Genomic DNA, 8,701 nt, shown 5'->3' on the forward strand with positions numbered 1-8,701 from the left:
AATGAGCGCTGTAGCGCTACCCTGTTTCCAGAAAGGGATTTTAGAGTTATTTGCAAGGGTTTTTGACCAAGGGTTTGGGGTTTGATTCCACCACCTTTCTTGGTGGAACTAGGACTTCCCGGGGGCTCGGGATTGGTCCCGAGGCTAGGTTTTGGACTTGAGGTTTGGTGATGACTTTGACCTATGATTGTGTTTAGGTGAGCACTAGGGCTCGAGAAGGATCGTGCTCAAGGAGTCAAGCGATCAATGCTAGCGAATCGAAAGGTAAGAAAAATCACTCGGTTATATGTGTTGAGATTGAACTAAGTGCTCCCAATATTTGTATTGTGTCAATGATGGTATTATGCCATGGGACATGTGATAGTGGCCTAAGAGTGCCGTACACAATATTTGCGCACAGGGCGCGGCTTGGCCACTGGTAGCCAAGGACAGCTTAATATTCACTGAGCTCGGTTTAAGCGGGCCAGAGTCAGTGGTATAATGGAGGGAGCAGCCTGAGGGCGCTAGCCCTAGTTATCATTAGTGACTGATATGTGATACGAGTTGATATATTTAGTATGTGGAATACTTGATTGTACTAAATGCTTATATGGTTGAGAATATGAGATATTGATTTGTCTGTTGATTACACTACTACAAAAATGGGCTTTCCCGACATTTTTTAACTGTCGTTATTGAGCAATGACGACAGTCGATTAACTGTCGTATTTGCCTATGCCGGCGTAGGGGTAGCTACGCCGATAGTTAATAAGTGTCGTCATTGCTGCCTACGCCGACAGTTAATAGGTGTCGTCATTGCTGGCAACACCGACAGTTAATAAGTGTCACTGTTGCTGGGTACGCCAACAGTTAATAGGTGTCGCCATTGCTAGCAACGCCGACAGTTAATAAGTGTCGCCGTTGCTGGCAACACCGACTGTTAATAGGTGTCGCCATTGCTAGCAACGCCAACAGTTAATAGGTGTCGCCGTAACATTAAATTTATATATATAAATAATAATTTTTCGATATATATTTTTAAAAACTTTTAATTATATTTTTAACAATTGAAGTTTGATATAAATTTAAATAAAAAAATTACTCACATAATTAATTATTATTACCATAACTTGTAAAAAAAATTATATATATCATAATAAAAATTCATATACATACAACATTTATTCATATAATTGAAATATAAATAATACATTAAATCCCCATGAGAAATAATAATTCTCAATAAAAATTCATTATAATATTATAAATTCATAAACTTCAAAATATATAATACAACAAATCTCAACAAGACAACATAATTCTCTTCTCCAAATCACTGCAAACTCAATCATGTTTCTTTTATCAATATTCTTCCGAATAAATCTAAACATCCACCTTAAAAGTCAGTCCTATGATATTCCCTGCACCAAAGAATTAAAGACTTCAAATTATAATTAAATAGTATATCTTACCATAATATATTAACGAATGAATGAGAGAACCAACAATATAAATATGTAAAATTAGTTGATTAATCCCTCTTTGAGATTATTAAACAAAAACTGACCTTGTAAGAATGCCAACAATGTTTGAGACGGTTGGAAGACCAATGATATTGTGAATTACAGTATACATATATATAAAAATAATTAAACATAATAATACCAGAAAGAAATATCCAACAAAAACATTTTTATATAGATATATATATTCTAAAATCAATTAATATAAAAAATAAATAACAAAAAAGAACTTAATTACAATAGTACACATATATATTCTAAATCTGAATAAACAAAACAAAATCATAGGCAAAGTATCCAACAAAAAATATATATGCATAATATATACTAAAATCAACAAGCACCGACTTCAAAACACAAATATACCCTAAAGCTGATTAACATAACAAGATAATAAACAAAAGTCTTCAGCACTAACAGAGTAAACACAACACAAATATGCCATAGAATACCAAATATAAAATATATCACTACAACATTTCAGACTATATATACCACTAAAAAATGACATTTTTCAATAAGTGCTATTGATTTAGATATTGGGTCGGTTAATTATGTCCATATTAAGTTCTAAATAATTTTGAGTGTTGGGCCTACCATTCTAAGTATCAATCTCCAATTCGTTGCTGTGTTTCTCTTTATGAATGTTGTGCTCTTCATTTAGCTTATAGTTTTTACTTTGAATTAGATGTATTAATATGATTTAAGCTTATTGTGATTTGATTTTAGTGGAAATAGTTTATACTCTATTATTTATGCTCTGTTTTCTTACTTTATAGTTTATGCAGATTGAATTGTATCATATATACTTGATTGATGATATATTTGTAGTTCAGTTGTTTTGTTTCTCTTTTCTGATTACTTGATTGCATAGTGTTTGATAAATTACCTCTTTCAGTATTTAACATACTTTCTTACTATCATTTTGTTGTTTGAATACATGTCAAAGCCATTGTAATACTTATGATGATATTTTGGCTATTTTTCATAAGTGGCAAAATGATTTTTTTTGGTAATTTCTGATTCAATAAGTCATTTAAATATCTTCACGTACCCATCACACATCACACATATGACATTGCCGTTATCTTCACACATATGACATCCCTCTACAAATATCTTCACGCTACCCATCACACATACATCTAGCAGAATACTCAGTCTCCATTGCCGTTAAGTTCTCAGTCTACTCCAGATGACATTCATACTTCTATTTTTTTAACTAAGAAATCATGAAGTGCTTTAAACTGTTCTATTTACTTTCATTCTTCTTTACAGTTTGTTTCATTTTTTCTTTGATAGAGACACTGAGCTTCATAGTCAACTGAGCAATCCTGCTACTGCCTACTTTTCTTTCTGGTATTGTTTTTTATTCTTTTCTCTATTTAATTAGGTTCTTTCCAGTATAGACAACAATGGCTTAGTTAAGAACCAAGGCATGCTAATATGCATCTAGGGGTACTCCTGTATGGTGAATCTTTAATTTATATTTTATTATTATGGTATTTGTTTCCATTGATCATATTTGTTAATATGGCATGTTGTTGAATCCTGGGATAAACATATCATAGAATTTCACGCACTTAATGAGTATTAGCTTATAACATTCTATTTGTCTATGAAAATTAGGATAGAAGAGAAATCACATTGGCAAACCTTATATTATTTATTAAAATTTGGAACCATGTACCATAACTTTGGATGAATGTACTGCCTATGTTTTCTCTAGGCCTAGGCACCATTTGTTGCATTGGGCCTGAAATTTGCTCCATTACTTGATGTTTTCTGTTTTCTTATGGTCACTTTTCTGATGTAAGAGATGCATGGAGAATATTATATATGTTTGGGCTTTCTCTTTGGTGGCTTATATATATATATATATATATATATATATCATATTTCATGGTTTATTGCAAGCACAGAATATGGTGAGTGTGCATTCGCATGGCAAGTCTTGCAGAGTTCATGATAACTTTTGAGTAACTTGTTATTTAATGGATATAATCTCAACTAAATTAATTATTTAGTAGAAAGTCATGATTAAATAGGAGTAAGCATATATGTTGATATATATTATGACTTATTCAAATCAAAATAGTTTCAGATTAGTTTCATAAGTTCCATGTTAGAGACTTCATCATATCCTGTTATGTAGAGACTATTAGTATTTTCCCTTTTTGTTTTTGGGTTTATTTGAGTCAGAAACTTAGTTATTCCTTCTTTTTGGTGTATCCTTAAACTTTTAACTTAAATGTTGCTGCTGTTATGCCATATTCAATAATTATGTGATTTTTTTTGTATACCATTCAGAATAGTTTCATGCTTTTTTTTTTGTAGTGGGAATATTATAAGATCAAGTTTGTTGGGTTTATTAGTTATACATTGTTTAATATTATGACATTTAGTACTAATAGTGCTTTAATGTTGTTGATGTTTCATTTCTGACCCTTCCACCCTTCCACAGAGGGAATCAAATAGAAGGTCATGATAAACTTTTTGGGCTTGACAATAGGATTTCAAAGCAAATGGAAATAACAAAGCATCATAATATCTTTAGATTTCGTTGTTCACTTTTTAAGAGAAACATGAAAGTTTTTTCAAATTTTAGCTAGAAGTTTACCATGATGACTTTGATTCTCTAATAAATTTACTTTTTGAAAATTGTTCACTTATTTAATGAAATATGTATTTGGACCGAGTTACTTAATATGATGATATTGATATTTTTGTAAATCTAATATATTTTTTCATTATTTTGTTATCAAGGTACAAAAAGTAAATTTTATTAAAATATAAAATACATAAAAAAATAACAACCATAACCAAAAGTTATTATTAATGTAATATAACCAATCAATAAGTACATTCATACAAGTATATGTTATAATCAAACCAATCAAACAAACACAATTCAATTATAGAATAATCATAGACAACTCTACATAAAATCGAACAACATTTTCCCCATACTAGCAACCAACCATCTGCCAATATCAATTCAAACACACAAGTTTTTTTTCTTATCTCCGCAACACACAAATTTCTCAGATCCTATTTCACTAAAACACGCAAGTTCTCAACCTTCTGTTATCACCACAGCACACAGTAACAATCCCATAACCTACTTCACTATAGATGAATATTTAAAATATTCAAACTCCTCTAACATTTGCATAGTATTAAAATAAAAATTACGAGGCATAACACTTGCAAACTGAGTCAAATGCTCATCTTACTCTTTCTTCTCAGCCTTGGGTTGAGTCAAATGCTTAGCTTGTCCACCTAAAATACATAGAAAACTACATCATAACTTAGTTTATATTGTTTTCAAAATGCAAAGATGGATTACACTTTTGACAGAAAACTAATATATATATATACATATATTTATACCTACAATCTTTATAATATTTATGTGCATGTAGAAGAATCACCACCAACAATCTATATGTTATATATGTTGTAGCTAGAGTGATGATAAATATAACTAATGTTTCATATTTCAATCACATGTCCAACAAGTACCCTACCATTTCTCAAATCAAGTTTTCTTCAACTCTTCTTTGCACTGCTCAAGAAATGAATAAATAAAAAAGCTTTACCAAAGTGATTGTGACTTTGAGGATTATCCTTCATTTTTCAATTACAATATAATAACACATATAACTAATTCGTATATATAATAACCTATCCTAGAGAAAATGGTTACTACTACTCAACCTACATGTGGCCCAAAAACTTGACCAAGTCCGAAAATAATACAAGAGCAAAAAGTCCAAACTAAGCCAAATAGTTCAGCTCAAATTTACATTAAAGCTCATCAATTGAAGCCAAGCCAAACTTACTATACAGAAGAACATAAGAGTATGATATTCAAGCTTTAGAAAATACTTGAGCCTATAACTGAACATGCAATACTATGGCACATGAACATACTTATCATTCTTCATACTTCATAATTGGACACACACAAAAATCATTAAGTTTATGTAGCTCTAAGCATATGCATATATTACCTTAGAATGTACTTGTCTAAGGGAAGGCCAACTCTGCACTATATAATGGCAGCAGAGGTAACTAGAGAAAATCCTCTATTCCAAAAACTTCAAATAGAAAAAAGTAGTCATAGATTAGTCATTAATCTTTGATCAAAACTCTCTTTACTTTAATGATCATATCACCAAGAACTTTTACTTCTTATTTTTTTGGTAGATAGCAAATCTTATTTGTTTGGTAGATAGCAAATACAATTTACAAAATGCTGATGTATATAGATATATACCAATTGAAGAAAAGATAACTAAAGACAGTACTATTTCTGATTCGTCATGGATCCCCCTCTCTTGATTGAACATGCCTATGATTCTTTGTTTTGGTTTGTTGTAGGTTGGAAATTTGAAGAGAAAAGAGATATAATCTATCATAATAACGTGTTAGAGCAACCCGTCAATTAATAGATTTTTTTTTCATATATATATTATATAAACCAAGTTAAATGATTAATTACCTCTAGAATCAAGATTAAGAATATCACATCTTTTAACATTCTATACAATTAAGGTTACATTTTTTTCTCTTATTTTCTTTCTTCCCTACCAATCATAACCACAAACTCATTGGAAAATAATTTGTAAAAGACAAACCTTGCTATCTATGAGAACTTCCAGGGACCGAATCCCCCACAACAGATTCATCAATAAAAGAGAAGTGAAAACCATATAAGAATCTAAACAAAATAACCAAACATTGATCAGTCCTCTACATTACTCTTTTCGAATATCAACTTAAGATGGAGAAAGAGACATTAAATAACACCAACTATAATAAGCTAATCTCTAACATTGTTACACAGTTATGGATCATTCTAATAAGAAGGACAACACAAAACTAAACAAGTCAGCATATTCCCAAAAATAATCAAAGATATAATTATGTTCATGCCATAATAAGCACATGTATCAAAATTTACAGATTAGAAAATTCAAACTAATGATACAAAAATACATATCAACTCTTTGTTTTAAAAAACAAAACAAAACTCTCTAAATAAACAGAAACCTCATACCCTTTTCTAAGAGCTAAAACATATGTTATATATATAAAAAAATTGGGAAGTGTGTATATATTATATATTAATAAATAATTTGATGATAAATTATTTTCCTGGAGGAGTTACATACGTTACACAAAGAAAGACATCTAAAACATTCTTAACAATACAATGAGACACCATATTGGTTTGAGGAGGGGAATATTAGACATCAATTACTCCACCTTTATCCATATCCCATTTGATCTCTTAACACTAACTCAAAATCAGCAACACTACTATCCAAACCAGTCAACATCTTCGTACTGTGCAATATTTAAACATAAGCAAATAATATACTACAATCCGAACAGTAAAACAAACATTGTGTACTAGTTTCCATCTTCATCAATCTTTAACCAACCTCTTGCTTTTTACATTCTTTCTTACACAGACAGAGGAATCCATTTCAATATATATATATATGTGTGTGTGTGTTACAAGAAGACACATTGATGATACTGCCAAAGCAAACTAATCAAAGAATTCATTAAAAAAACAAAATTTTGAAATGCTAACCTTCACCATTCCCATTCTCTGAACTCAATCTCTTAACCCAATCTATGAACCCAAGCAATTGATTTCCCAACCTCTGAACCCGTGTGACCGCAGACGATGCCGAAATTTGAAATGCAAACCTTCACCATTCCAGTACCATTGTCGCAAACGAGGGGTTGAATGAACACCATCCCGACCTCATGCACTACCGTTCACCCAACCTCGACCCCGCACACCGTCGGACCTGCAAGGACGAAAGCAGTGAGACATATTGTCAATCCCTCGCGCTATCGAGCCCCGTCGTTGTCTTCGTCTTCGTCGAGCTTTTAGTGCCAAACATCTGCAAGAGAAAAGGGTTAGAGACCTAGAGAGTGCGCCGAGAGGTTAGATAGGTTTGAGAGATTGATAAATGAAATAATAATAAAAACACAGCATTGATTTCATATGGCGCCTAATATTTCATTTGCCGCCTATAATTTTGTTTTGTTCCAAAATTTTGTCAACATTTTTTTCTCACATATTTTAATAGACCATTATTAATGGCATTTGTTAAATTTTGTAATACTTTAATGTAATATTTGGTTAAAAGTGTTCCAATGTTTTAAAAGTTAATTAATACATATTTTTATAAATATATTTACATAATTTAGTTATTTTTTAATTATGTTTCTTGATATTTTTTTTAATCTGGACTTTGGCAAAAGCTTTTAATAAATAGATACTTTTTATAAATATATATTTACATAATTTAGTTTTTTTAAATTAAATTATTCATTAATTATATTTTTAGTTTTTTTATTTGAATTTTGGCGACATTTTATGACTGTCGGCATTGGACTTTATTAACTGTCGACGTTGGGGTCAATAACGACAATGTTTAACTGTCGGTATTAGTCTTAAATTAACTGTCGGCGTTGGGGGCAATAGCGACACATTTTAACTGTCGGCATTGGTCTTAAATTAATTGTCGGCGTTGGGGTCAATAGCGACACATTTTAATTGTCGGCATTGGTCTTAAATTAATTGTCGGCGTTGGGGTCAATAGCGACACATTTTAACTGTCGGCATTGGTCTCGAATTAACTGTCGGCATTGGGGCCAATAGAGACAGTCAAAAGCAACGGTGACAGTTATGAGCTGTCGGCGTAGAGTCCCGCTAAGCAATTACGACAGTCAACGGAGTTGACTGTCGTGGTTGGGTGTCGAGAAAGCCCAGTTTTGTAGTAGTGTTACTTATGCTCTGTTGTTGTGTTTTCTTGCTGGGCCTTGGCTCACGGGTGCTACGTGGTGCAGGTAAGGGCAAGGGCAAGCTGGACCAATCCTGAGATGGAGAGCTGCAGGGTTGAATGTACATAGCCAGCTGTTCGATCGCCATGGTCAAGGAGTGGATCAGGACAGGGATTGCCTAGCTGTCTGTTTTGCCTTAATATGTCTTGATATTTTATTTAGTTCTTAAATCTTTTGTAAACAGTTTAATCTTAACATTTTTGGGATCCCGTGTAAACAAGAAAAGTTTCCTTACGAAATATGTGACTTTTGATACCAAAACATTTTAACCCTAGTTCCTTTATAGTTTCATAACACGTTTTAAATTAAATGACTTGATTAGCAAG

At 31.7% G+C, this 8,701-nt stretch overlaps 1 long non-coding RNA gene across 1 annotated transcript; it reads right to left on the reverse strand.

Moving 5' to 3' along the window:
• Positions 1 to 1,214: 1,214 nt before the first annotated feature.
• LOC133804423 (uncharacterized) lies at positions 1,215 to 7,521 on the reverse strand. Its single transcript, XR_009878464.1, has 4 exons — positions 7,111 to 7,521; positions 6,146 to 6,228; positions 5,519 to 5,605; positions 1,215 to 4,784 (listed from the first exon to the last, which is right to left on the reverse strand). It is a non-coding gene; the product is annotated as an uncharacterized LOC133804423 (long non-coding RNA).
• Between the last annotated feature and the right edge of the window lie 1,180 nt (positions 7,522 to 8,701).

Source organism: Humulus lupulus, chromosome X (assembly GCF_963169125.1).
Source record: "Humulus lupulus chromosome X, drHumLupu1.1, whole genome shotgun sequence".
Classification (NCBI taxonomy): Eukaryota; Viridiplantae; Streptophyta; class Magnoliopsida; order Rosales; family Cannabaceae; genus Humulus; species Humulus lupulus.